A 14026-nucleotide genomic window follows, 5' to 3' on the forward strand; every position below is an offset into this window, starting at 1 on the left:
TAAAATGCTGTTCCTTCTCTTCCATCCGAGGTTCAAAAGAAATCTGTCCTTCTGGCAAACTTTGATTCTCTGTGGAATTCGTCCCATGTGTGAAAAAATGGAATCAAACTGCACTAAACAGGACAAAGCAAAGACCAGTGCAGCAGCTTATGCTTGTGTGGGGTGCCAGGATAGTTGCAGTGGGTTCAGAAAGGGGATCCTCTTGAAAGATTCTGAGGGACTAAATATGCAAGTGCTTGTTTCCTTTTTGCTTTAACTGGTGTAATACGGTTTGTGTTTGCGGAGATGGCCTGATTTATACTGTTTAACTAAAAAAGGGATTTGGGCATTTAGGAGCACATTCTCCAAAGCCTTTACCCACATAGCAGTGCCTCTTTTCTCATTGGGGTTAGTTGCTTGAACCAGGACTAGCCGCATGATTTTGTGAGAGTAGGTCCTTAAAGCAAAAATATGTAACGAATTGAGGCGTTAGACAGAGGAGAAAACTCAGATTACTTTCAGCATGGCAACAATATAAGGAACCACAACAGAGCCAGAGACGCCATGAATTAAAGAATCTCAGAGAAATGAACAAGGGGAGAGAAAGCAAATGTGAAATGAAGAATTTCAGCAGGACAAACCAAACAGGGAAAAAAATGCTCTTTAAATAATGGCAATCCAGCCTACTTTAAAAGAAAGAGGAAACTTCAATGCAGTGGGATGCATGTCAGTCCCAAAGTGAGAAGTCAAAAAGAAACCTCCAGGCTGACCAGGATGTGCTGTTTCTGACTGACCTATGTGTAACCATTGCTAGCATCTTCTATTTTGGCCCCTGCAGACAGACATGGGGTGAAATGGTTCATTGGTCTGATCCAAGGGACCGTTTCCTTTGTTTCATTAACAGCTCTCGAGAACTCATTATCACACAAATCCAGTCCTCAGGCTCAAAATCTGCTTTCAGAGTGTGGCGAAGTAAGTCTTGGAGTCCAATTGAAAAATATGCTTAGAAAAAGACTGAAAGTTTTTGTGCGCTTGGCTTGATGTGTATCGATGGCGATTAGGCAACCTCAGGGCAGGCTGGTGTGCGTGGATGTGCTGCTTTCCATTAACGTGTCACGTCACATCACAGAACAAATTGAAGAAAACATGTTCAGGCTGGTTTCTGCCAAAAATCAAGGTTCTTTTGCTATGGGCATCCGGAACAAATGGAAACTATGTTTGAAAACTCACAGCTGCTCTTCCTTTGCTATTTTCTCCATTTCCTCTTCTGTCAGGATTCTGAGCTGCTGGGACAACTGGAAGGGATTCCACACCTCAGCAAGCAGCATAATCACAGATGTCGGGTGTGTTAACAAAGGGAAACACGCCTGCACCAGTAATTTAGCGCCTTCCTCCCTCAACATTAAGGAATACTATGGGAAACCATTCAACATTTCAGTCTTGCGCCTTTTTTTTTTTTCTCCATCTCTCTTTCCTTTTCAGTGTGAAGCAATGTGTTATGTTACAGAGATGCTGGTACAGTTCAAAAGCATGTTTTCTTGATTTTACTTGAAGGACACTATAGATTAGTGTTATTGCCAACTCAGAGAGGTGCAAGGAGACAAAGAAAAAAAGCCTTGGGACGTGTGTACTCAAGTCTCTTTAATGCAACATCAAGAAAGAAAATGCTGAAGCAGCCCATGGCTCATCTGAGCAGTCTATTCATTTGCAGATGTCCTGCCCCAGAGCTTGCCCTGTTCTTAGGTTTATAAAATGGTGTGGTGTCCCTCATGGAAGTTATAACTTTTACTGAGCTTAATTTCTTCCACACTATGTGTATTTGGATTATTCATTCAGGTGGTCTGCATCTGTGTCATTACTCCTTGCTTCCCAGTGAAGACGACGTTTTATATTTCTAAACTAGACTGATTCTGTGTTATGCTACAGCAGGGGAAAATGGTATTACAACAGAAGGCAATTTCTTCCATGGTGAAGGAAAGCTCCTGCACATCACTTTGGGAAGTTGTATATCTTTTGGGTTAACACATAGCAATGAGCATATTGGGTGTTGGGATGGAACACAGGTAGGTAGATATAAATTTGGGTTGAAAAATAAATCTTTTTGTAGGAAACCATGTGGCTAATCTTTCTGCTTGAAAGGTGCATATCTGGTATTTGCATGAAAACAGTCAAATTCATTCTAGGCTGAGTTTCAGGCTCCTGCCACTGTGCCGTAGGCACGGTCTGGGATCCTGGGGAACCTACTGATACTGTTTCCTGATGACACAGTTTATAGCTCAGACTTGAGTGCAGACAACAGGAGCGTTCGTGGTTTCTCTTCTCCGGTGTGCTTTCCCATACTGACACCCTTCAGCTGGAGAGCTTTGGCACCTACACGCAGTGTAGGAGAGCTTTCAGTGAGGTGCTCTTATGGTCAGGGTGGTATGTTTTTTCACTCTTCCTCTGTGTGCGTGTTTGGCAGGGGAAGATCTGTTTAGAGCTAGCCATATTATAAGCTATTGAAAGTAAGTCTTTCCTCTCTGGACCTTGTGCTGCATGGCCATTGCAGCAACTGTCTCTCTAGCATTTTCCTTGTGTCTCTTACTGTCATTTCCTACAGGCTGGGATTCCAGGTAGCATACAGAAAGCATCAGCAGTAGCAGCATTTTTTCCCATTTTCCTCTGCTTCAGACCAGAGGATTTCAATTCCTTTCTGGTTTCAGCTAAAAGTTTTCTAGGAGAGGTATCAATCTCCAGCTAGCGCATTTAGGCCTATAGGTATGTTCTTAGGATTACCTTTGCTGACCCTTTAAAATAGTCCACAGCCTCATATGTATTTGTAGACCACAGCTCAGAGGAATGGTTTTACAGAAACTTGTAATCTGACTTGTCTTGTCTTAGACGACCATAGCCCGATCTGTAGCCTGTTGTATAAGAAGTTTATAAAAGTTGGAGACAAATTGTCTGGTACGAAATATTTACTTAGGTTAAAAAGATTAATAATAAAGACTCTTCCAGGCTTCTCATAAAATCACCAGCTGGCCTGTCAGTTAGCTGAGGGAGTCTAGAAGTAGGAGGATGTGTTCATGCTTGAGATGACTGGGAAGTGTTTCAGTTAGCTGGGGAAATAGGAAAGGGATCAGGATCCTGCCTGAGACATCGTAGACTGTGAGTCACTGGGAAGGATTAGTGTGGGAACACACGGAGCAAAAGTTTAACAAGTCAAAGGAACTGAGAAGACTGAGAATCAGGCCTACGTTCCTCCAAAAGCAAGGTTGCAAATAATAGGCACCAGAGACAGAGGCTCTGTTTTCGTTTTGTAGCTTGGTCTTGTTTTATTATTGATAGGAGCAGGTCACATTTTAGTAGCAACTTGAGACCATCTGGTCTGACTTGCTTTTTTGCCTGAAAGGGATTATTTTTCCACTCTGATATCTTTCAGATGGTTAGCAGGTGGGAAATTTCTTTTAAAATTACAAAAACTTCACCAACTGGAAAATATCTTAACCCTCTCTCAAATTTAGTTGAAATTGCTCAGTAAGTTCAGATGCCTTTGGGAGGACTGAGGAACACACACACAGATAGTGTGATCATAGGAGCTTTTTTGCTGTAGGAAAACATGCCATAGAGAACCTATGGCTCCCCGTCTCTCACCCGCATTGTCTCTTGGAAATATCCTGCAATATTTTTGGTTTGGTTGTCTAAAAAATATGTGTACTCCCATGTGGATAACCCATTGTTTTTTCAATAGTGTGTCCTTCTCTATTGCATGGATGGATTTCTTGTGTTGAGAAGAAAACTTCTATTACAGTATGGAAAATTCAATAGTCTAACTCTGCTGATGATGCCTGAACAGATGCTGTTACAAAGTCAGAGAACCAAATCTGGATTTTTCTTTCTTTATTTATTTAAAACCAAACCCAAAACACACACCTAGGAAGCACTACCAAAATAACATTAGAAGAACTGTATTGCACTAAGACGAGCATTTTGGAAATTATATTTTGTGCTACCATGTGAAATTTCAGATATAAGATAGATTAATTCAGCATGTTGCATATTTCTGTGATAGTATGGACTTTAGTAACATGGTCCCATGGTATGCAGTCCTCCCTGTCCTGTCTCCACCTGACTTCTAGAACAGATCCTCACCTCATCTGAAATGGATGAAGAATGAGGCAGAGTGAAGGTGACAGTTGTTCAATGTATCTCTTTATTTCCATCATTCAGTGGGACTAACAGGCCTTAATTATTATCTACCCCCTGTGCCAAACACAGAACAAACTTGTATTAATCCCAGCAAAGCTGCTCATATACATCAGCAGGTGCCTTTCACCACTTGGTCCAACTCCATCAGAAAGCTAGGTTTGGCTGGGGCAGGAGGTGTCTGCTTGTTCTCCTTGGCTGGCTTTGGCTAACAGCTCCTCTCTGTACAGGTCAGCTCCAGACTGGAGTTAAGAGTCTGCTCAGGGAGAGAAGGGACCCTCTTCATAGAGCATGTGGATTTCAGTACTTTCAGAATCCTGTGGGAAAACCTCTCTACATTGCATTTGTCTCATTGCTCACATCTATCTGAGTGAGCTACTGGAGAAGGAGATTCCTCCACATACTGTATATTCTCTGAAGCACTGTAAGTCACAGTGGAGATACTCTAGCATTTGGAAAGGTGCTAGAAGAGCTTGGAGGCTGTGGCAGGGAGAAACAATCCCACAAAGCTGATTAAAGATGTCCTTGGGGAAGAGTTTGGCTCTCTGAGCAATGAGTTTAGGACTGGAGCCTAAACGAAAGCTCCAGTACTCACTGAATGATATTGTCTGCTCCTCTGATTATCAAGTGTCTCAGTCGCTGGAGGGCTCTGTGTTGATAAAGTTCCTTTACTGAGGCAGCACTGCTGGAATTTTTCCTATGTAGGTTTTCATACGGCATGAACAAAGCATCCCAGGCAGCCCAGCTTTGTCGTTGTTGCACATTCTGATACACTCAGCTGTGTCTTAAAATACCTTTGAAGTGTATGATGATAACTTAGAACGTTCCTAAGCAGCCTCTGAAAATGGCTGGGTGTTTACTTTTTGAAGGTGGCATGTGTGGTGGTGGAGCAAAATGCAGAGCCCAGGAAAATTCAGAGCAGAGAAAGAAAGGGTAAAGTATGTCCAATTCCCATCCAATATTCTTGTATCTCTTGTCCACCTGTACTCAGTATAAGCATGTTGGACTTTGACAAAGTGAAGCCACTTTAGTGGCTAGGCAATGTATGGAAGGCTCAGGGTCCGTTGCTGCTTTCCTCCTGCGCAGGGGAAGTCGGTTTCTTTACGGCCAAAGGTCTGCAGGTTGTTTCCTCCAAATGACCCACTAAGGAACGTGGGTGTTGGAATGGGTGAAACTTTTTTTTTCTCTTCTGTTCCTAGGTGTAAAATAGGGTTTTCAACAGAATAAATCTTTCAAGAAAATGTGCCGTAAATGTGGAAAGGAACGAACTCCTGAAAAACACCAGTTGTTCCTTTTGAGAATGTAGATGCAGTGCCCCCTAAGAGTTGTAATTCAGGTAGTTCATGTCCCTGTTATCCTCTCTTGGCTGGATCACCCGCTGAATTGCATTCTCATGATATGCTGTAACCAGAGGACAGAATGATCCATTGCACTGGCACAGCAAAGATTTGATGCATCCAGGGATTCTATTTTTTTGACTAGTCAGTTCAACCATCAAAAGAGGGGACATGAAATGTTGGATATGTAACTTCCACAAGAAAGCCTGGTAAGTTTCTGAGTAGAAATGTTCAGCTTGGATTTTTTTTTGATGTATGTTTGGTTGGTTTTTTGTTTTAATGATAAGGGAATCATTTGGTGTCAGACTGCTAGTCAAGGGCAGCAATGACTAGTGAATAGGGGACAAACGGGCTCCTACAGCGTGTTTATATTATTCCTCAAATGTATGAACATGTTGCGCTTTACTCTTGAAATCCTGTTGTTGGAAGCAAACTTTGAATGCACGTAAAGCAGAGCCACTTGAACAAACTATCCAGTTCTGCCTCAAAGTAATTGCCACTTACTTTGTTTATAATATGAGCACTGCTGGTGACATGACATTAGACTTAACTGCATCCCATTTTGGTGCTAACTAATATTTGTCCTTAAACTAGGCATAAATAAGCTGGGACTTCTCTTGAGATAAAGAAGATATTGCATCTTTAACGGAATATAATAGGCATAAACAAGCCAGTTGCTCTGCTTCGGGATTAGAATGATGTGATTTTTTTCCTTTTACATTTAACAAATACTGAAAAGCACTAGAAGTCATTATGCAATCTTTATCATTACCAAGTTAAAATAAAACAACCATTCATCATTCATTTCCATGCAGATTTCCCCCAAATACATTATCTGCCTGTGAAGACAGTCATTTTGCTCTTGTGCATGGTGCTGGGGAAAGCTGAAAGCTTTCAGCCCCTCACAGAGGCTTCTCCAAAATCTCAGTCTCTGCATGGTGGGGCTGTGCCTGCCTTGCTCTGGCGTGCCAAGCAGAGTGAGTGGAGAGATGTTTATGGACAAACGAGGAAGAAGGGCACCAAACTCCAAATTTGGATGCCTGAAATGAGAGACTTAAATATGTTTCTAGTTACCTCCCTGCTTTCTTTAAGCACTTATATATAGATTTAGGTATGTAAACATCTGTTTTAGCTCCTTCAATAGGAATTTAAGCACCTACATTATGGTTTAAGATACTTAAATTAGGTTGGAGAATCTAACCAATGCTGTCTTTCTGATGGATCAGGCTTGAGGTCTTTCTTATGGAGGCAGTATTAATGATGGACAATTAGCAGAAACAGCATCTCAGTACATAGTCACTTTGGTAGTAAAATCATCACTAGGTGTGATCGAGTGCAGCCAAGGCATTCAACTCTGACTATGTTACTAACGTTTGCCTGCATCACAACACAAATTAATCTCATGGGAGGGATCTGAAACAAGACTGGCTTTCCCACTAAATCCTTGAAGTGCCACAGATTCAGGTAGATGCCATTCCACTGCATTGTCCATCTCTATCGAGCTTGCAGTCTCCCACTCCCGTTTCCTCTCATACAGAGCACCTTGTGAATTAGATTTATTTGAAGATGTCCTTAAAAGCCTTATGAGGTGGGCAACAAATGCGAGGTGGCCATTGATCACAGCTTATATGAAGTTAATGTGTTCTCTGGTCTTCATTGCTCTGTGGAAATCAAGTCCTTGGCCATAACATGTTTCTTGGTTTCCTTCCCCCTTGTTTGTCACTGTCCTTGTTTGTCAATCAAAAGTATATCAGACGGACCAGTTCAGGGGCAATACAGGGTTGCTTAAAGTTGTTGATGTCTGGGGAGGAAGGAGCAGAACCAGTATGTGAAGTATTCAAGGGCTGACTTTGAACTATGTGAATTTGTACTATGCAAGCTGCACCAGAAAAGGGAATGTGAGGTTACTGCAGTCACTCAAGCCTGGGCAGATATTTGTCATTCCAAAACTATGCTGTTGAGGACTTTGGTTGAGGGGGAGCATCAGAGAGGGGAAAATAGAAAGTGCAATGTAGGTTTTCAGGATTGCAGTCTATTAGGAGGCGGAAGTGCCATCATCACAAACTCACCTATTTCTCCCCCAGGGAAAAAGTGGCAACAGTACAGATAACATTACCTCAGGTCTCTTGGTGTGAATTTTGCAGGGTTTGTATAAATCTGGTCCAGGGTATATCCGTGCATCTAAATTTAGATTGGGACTCCTGTGTTCAAAGGCAGTCTGAAGTACACTTTTGCCTCACTTGGGCTTTTATTCTCTCTGTGGGCTTGCTGTAACCTGAGCCTGCCTATGGACACCAAGTCTCTTCATGGGTTCAGCAAAGCAGGAGTTTGCAGGGTGAGGAGTGAGGAAGAGATCGTATCTACATATGCACCTGTTGGCCACAGAAAATCAAAGTCATCCCCCTTTGGTGATGAGTATCCTTAAATGCCGCCATCCACTCCTGGGATGCCAGGGGGAGAGGTCTTCACAGAGATGCCACTCCTCCAGCCTCTGGGGCTGTTTCTGCCTGTAGCACACAGCTCTGGGTTCTGCCTGGCAGCTTTTCTGTAAAGCATTTCAGCTTGTTTTGTTACACAGTGCTAAACAGACAGGAGGCATCTGTCATCTCTCCAGTGCCTGCACGGAAGTCCCTGCACCCCGTGGCTGCCGGCACTGACTGGGGGTGTGCAACGGGTTTGACTCTGCAGGGTGTGCAATATTCTTCATCGTCCAACAGCCTCTCTCTGCCTCCCACCATGAAATGCTGCAGCAGAGGCGTTTCTTGAGGGTCTTTACTGGCATAGATGGAGTAAACTGATGCCTAGATGTCGTATTTGAAAATTAATTTTGCATCTCAAGTGATTTCTTTTTACTTTTACAGCATTTTTCCATGTTTTTCTTCTCCTTGGCTATCTAGGGAAGTCCATGCCTTGATAACACCTGCCTGGAAATGCAGGCTGGGCTGGAGCTGATGTCCTGCTGACTTGCTTGGATCCATTCTCATCTCTTGGGATCTTCAGTATTAATTGTCTGTTTTCTCCTTTTCTGAGCTTTTTTCTTTTTCTGCCAACCCCTTTGGCTGTACTGTCTCCTAACAGTGAATGCAGCAGAAGGTTTTGTTCAAAATTTATTTCCCTGATGCCCAAAGATGGAGAAAATTAATAAAAACCTGAGTCAGCACCTCCTATAGTGACTTGAAAATGGGAGGGTTTTCAGTGATCCCCATGTTCAAATGGTCTGACGCTGCAATTAAGGGAGGCAAGGGTTCATTTCCTAACATGTTTCTTTGGCATTTGGTTATCTAACTCACCAAGGAAAATTCTCGCCTGAGTTACATGGTTTAGGATCTTATTTTGTTTTCTCTATGGCTAAAGGATTTTTAAATTTCCCAGGTCACCAGCAAGAGCCCAATCCAGCAACATTTAGGCAACATTAGTAAAATTACAAGGTGTCTTTCATCTGTGAGGACCCTCCCCCCACGAAGTCCTTTATGATCAGCATTAAGAGCTCATTCTCTCATCCTTGCAGCCTTTATTGGGGTGAAATGCAAGCACTGTTACCAGCACTTAGCACAGATAAGCAACAGCTTAGTTGGGGCTGCAGTATTTACTTGAGGCTGCAAGGATGCAAGACTTAGGGAGGCCCAATCTGATCATTATTCACTCCCGAGACAAACATCTAAGGAAGAGTTTGATATAGTCTTGTATCACTGGGCTTCTCTGTGGAGCTGTGAGCAGGGTTTTGTGGGGGTTGGGATGTAGGGAGGCTGTGGGCGAGGGAAAGAGTGTCAGAGGTGAGAAGAGTTAAATAGCTGTAGGAGGATGCTGATGTTCACAGAGCAGGGACACCTTCTCTGGCTATAGCAAAAGCAGCATGGCATGGCATGACATGGTAAAGAAGAAAGGAAATGCAAAACTAAGGGTCACACTGTTGAAGATTATCATAAGTTTTTATTGAATCTTTCTATATTTTGTGTTTAATAATGAATAGCAACTATAGGAACATCTTGATTTCAACAAGGTTGAAACAGGTTGCTGTGTTACTTGTTATCTGAGGCTGTGTTGCTTGAAGTCCCTATTCTCTGGACTCTAGACCATAACCACAGCCCCTAGGTTCTATTGCATATAGGATGAGCTATTTGACAACCTGGCAAGGGAGGTATTTATTTGGCCAACTTGGCAACAAAACTTACTTTTAAGGTGTCCTGAAGTGAACTGCCTTCATTATAATAATAAAAAACACACCCACAGGTCAAGAAGACCCTTGCCCAGGTGAAGACCCTTCCCCTGCACAAGCGTAGTAACAGAAGAGAATGACACAACCGATATTATAATTATATGTAAATCACTAACCAATCATTGTAACTGGGAGTGTACTACCTTAAAATTTCTGTGTATATTTGTAACGGTGAACTCGGCTTAGGTGTGCTTGATTTGTGGAAATTCCACCTTGCACCCGGCGCCACAATAAAGAATGCCTGCTTTCTAAAACTCCAAACTGAGTCTTAGAGAGTTGTTCATCTGCCGACTTACGGTAACAACACTAAAACTACAGACTATGAAGTGCCATGGCCAGGGGCAGGCATAGAGGGACCAATGATATACAAGTAGATATACTTTTTAAAGCAGCTTTTGGGGCTCTTTGGCTAAGGAAGTTTTAGGTAAAGTTTCAAATGTCAGGTCAGACAAGGGGACAAAGTCGTAACTCTGCAGGAGGCAAGGCTGGAGTTGAAGGTGAAAGTAGAGAGCACAGCGATGTCAGTCTGAGCAGAGACCCAGTAAAAGGGCTTGGCTCATTCTACAGAGCTACAAAACTGACACAGCATTTTCCAAAGAAGGCCTGTAGCAGTCAGGTACCTCTTGCAGTTGCATCCCCTGGACTGGGCATCCATATCCCCTTGGCTCTTCAGACTCTCCTCTATCTGTTCAGTGAACTCCTGCTATCCCACTTGGTGTGATAAAAGAAACTGCTAAAACTGGAGACTGCTGAGTGCTGTGCTGCCTCTATTCAAATCTCTAATGAGCTCCTCCTTGTAGCTCTAGGTTTAATTAGTTTTCATTGCAATATTAATGATCCAAACAAACCATTTTAACTTTCCTGTTGCACAGCTGGAATCTTCTTATTTAGCATTCTGCTCTATAAGGGAATCACACCAACTTCCTTTCCCCTCCCCCATTTGTCCCATTAATATGCATTAAAATCACAGTCTCATTGGCATAGAGTTTCAGACCTGCTATAAAACTCTAATAATTTCTAAAAATGGCAAGGTTAAACTAATGACAGAGCCTAATCCAAATAATACAAAGATAGATTTATCCCAGAGTTTGATGGCAGTGATGATTAATACATCCTTCCTTTATTTACAGTCTATCAGCATTTACAAAGATTTGCTCATTCCTCTGAGCACGCATACAATCTCCCTTGAACTTCATGGTATTACAGCAGAAATGTCTAATCTGTTAGTCTTCAACAAAAATGCCTTCTTTCTCTCTTTTTTTCCTCAGGAGAAGGGCATGCCCTGCCCTTCCCAACATAGATCTGAAGACTGCATATCTCAAAGTCTTCTCCTACCACAATGGAATAGGTGCATCTCGCATTTCCCTCTGAAATCCCTGATAGGGAAGACTTAGAGGAGAGACTTTTTGTTACCTTCTGGTGTGTTTCAGCCCCTGGACTCATTGTGATTTGCAGAGACTGAAATAAATTGGGTTGCAGATAATCTGGGGATCTTTGTGTTGAAGGATGTTAGAGAAGACTAGACTCTCCCATGCTGAAGGACTGATGTGGAATCTTGCCAGCACCTTCTCCTTCCTGAGCTGTAGAAATCATGGGAACATTAGTAGCAAGGAAGCTCCAGGGTCTCTTGCCCAACCTCCTTCTCAGAGCTGGTCTATTGCTAACACTAGATCAGTTTTGGCTTCGTCTTGTTTAGAAATGAACTTTTTCTAGGAGCCTGAGGAGCTGCGCTCTGCAGATAGGCTGTCAGCAGCTGGATAAAAGTGTTTGCTGGCCATACTGCACAAGCAGAGGTCAAGATACAACTCTGAAAGTGCCAAAGAGATTTAGTGCCACTTGCAAAGAGTCATTTTCATTGGGACTTACTCTCCTAAGTGCTCACATTGTTTTTGAAAATAGGACTTTGGAGTGTGAGCATGAAGATAAAGGGGTGAGGTCTGATTGCTTGCTTTGGCATTGCCTGCAGGGTCTAAGTTCAAGAGAGCAATGAGTGACTTGATTGCAGAGCGCCAGCCCCATGGCCCAGGCAGTGAAGAGCTGGAAGTGCCTTACCCGCAGCACCTGCTCTGGGATCCTGATGTAGGCAGTCTTTCCTCATGTACATCCCCCAACTCACCCCTTCTCAAAGAGATGTGTCCTCACAGAGCATTTTCCCTTATGAAGTCATCAAGGCAGATGTTACCTAAATCAAGCATTTATGGTACCGTAGACTTACTTGAAAACCAAAGCAATTCAGAAAGTGCAGGAAAGAAGTCGCATCATCAAGGTCTCCCCTAGCTGCTGTTGGTGTTGGGAGAGTTGTTCAGGAGATAGATTGGGTACTGAGGATCAGGACTTCACTCAGTGGTCCCAGGGCTCTCTCCAGCCATGTAGGACTGTAAAAATAAAACTCTCCGCCTCCATCTAGCTGTGTTTAAATATTCTATTTTTTTTCTGTCTACCTAGCTGACTGAATAGAGACCTTTAGTGGGTGGGTGTCTTCACTGATGGGATTCATGACCCATTTTCTTAACTTTTGTGATCTCACAGGGGAAAGACTTCAATGTGTGGAGTTTTTGCCAGAACATTTCTCTGCAGCAGAAGTTTCTCGAAGGTTTATATCAGTGAGCTGGTTTTGGTAATGTTCTCATGCTGGTTTCCTTCATATTTACGAGAGTTTGTCATTCATTTGTTATGCTGGAGTATAACTGTGAATGGTAACCTACAAAAGCACATTGTCAACAAGTTGAAATGTATTTGTCCAAAGTGCTCCTGCTGGAAGTTGTGGGTAACTAACTTATTTGCTCCCAAGTGGGAAAAAGCAAAAGCATGTGTTATCCCTTTAGAAATTGTGAGAGTAAAAGGGGGAGAGAAGGAGACAGGGAGCGGAAGGATGCTATCTTCTTGCTCATCTGCAAAAAGTGGAGATAAACCTTACATGAACTGAAAGCAGTATCAGAATCATATCCTGACAGTGGGACAGGGTTATGCAGCCTGCACCCACAGGTATGTGTGGCATGATGGAGAACCCTTTCCCTGGTCTGGAAGCACAGCTCATTGCCGGGCCATGTCCCAGTTGGGAAGGGCACAATCAAGAAAGGAACACAATAGCAACAGGGAGATAACTACCCCAAGGTTTCATGTAGCCAGAGTTCTCTATAATGCCTTGCTGCAGTTGACAGTACCACAGCATGAAAATTAGCAGTTTAGACACATTTCTTACTCCAAATGCAACTGTTGTTTAAGATTAAAATTAGTAAGCTCTCTTACCACTTTCAGCTAGCTACAGCTTACCACACAAATATCTCTCTTACTTGGTTTCCTTTCCCTATCAGTAAATATCTCTCTCCACCTTTGAGAACATACTGGTGCCTCCCAAAAGCTCAAATTAAATGGTTCACCATAACCAACATGTGCAGGGGATGTGTCTGTTAGCTAAAACTGAACCCAGAGCATTCTAGCTTCTACTGGTATTTTGGTTAAGCATGCCAGCAACGTTTCAAACAGTAAGAATATGTCCATACAGGTCAGCGTGGCTTAACTTAAATGAGTTTAACATCACTCATTTCAATGGAATTTAAGCCAACATATTTTACATCATATTTGCTGTAGGCTGCAGCAATGAGCCCATGGCTAGTTAGCATGGTTCAGTTGATATGTGGCGGTGGTGATAAACTCGTAATGTAGTTTGCCACAGGAGCACATCTGACTGCACGTTTAGTGTGTTACACAAAGGTTTGTCACGATCGATTGAACCAAGTCAAACAATACGCAAAGTTTTAAACAGTATAACTTAGGGCTCAGACTGAGGTCTGAGTTTCTACAGCGTATGGGTTACCACATATCACTACTGACTTACCCAGGGGCTTATTGTCCTCTCTGGTCTGCCAACATAATTATGTGTGGTTTCTCCCTATCCCAGTTCCATCAGAAAGATGTTTAGTTTAAGTTCTTACTGGGAGGACTTCCAGTCTGTGCTGTTTCTGCAGAGCCAGGCTTGGGGAATCCAAAGGGGCCAGTAAGATCCGTAGTGGGAAGACGGGGCAGTAAGGTTAAGCCAGAAAACTGCTGGGCACTAACCTCCTGACTGGCTTGACAGCAATCTGCACAGCATGTGTAATTGCAGCTTCAGTGACCTGCTTTGCTCTTTCTTCAGTCAGTCCCTTAGCCAAAATAGTGCTGTCAAGCTAAAATCAAAGTAACTATACCAAGGGACAGATCTGTTTTAACAAAATTGTTTTCTAAATTGATTTAAATTGGTGTTCAAACTGCGTGCACGGCTTTCTTCAGTGACAGAAGTATGATTTTACCTCTTTCTGTTCCTGATAGC

At 42.8% G+C, this 14026-nt stretch overlaps 1 protein-coding gene across 2 annotated transcripts in view; it reads left to right on the forward strand.

Annotated features, from left to right (window-relative positions):
- Positions 1-5600: 5600 nt before the first annotated feature.
- Positions 5601-14026, forward strand: part of C5H10orf71 (chromosome 5 C10orf71 homolog) — a 42788-nt gene continuing 34362 nt past the window's right edge. For both annotated transcript variants that reach the window (XM_076338689.1, XM_076338692.1), the window contains exon 1: positions 5601-5710. The gene's annotated coding sequence lies outside the window, so the exon portion shown is untranslated. The remainder of the gene's footprint in view (positions 5711-14026) is intronic.

The sequence above is a fragment of the Aptenodytes patagonicus genome, chromosome 5 (assembly GCF_965638725.1).
Source record: "Aptenodytes patagonicus chromosome 5, bAptPat1.pri.cur, whole genome shotgun sequence".
Taxonomy (NCBI): Eukaryota; Metazoa; Chordata; class Aves; order Sphenisciformes; family Spheniscidae; genus Aptenodytes; species Aptenodytes patagonicus.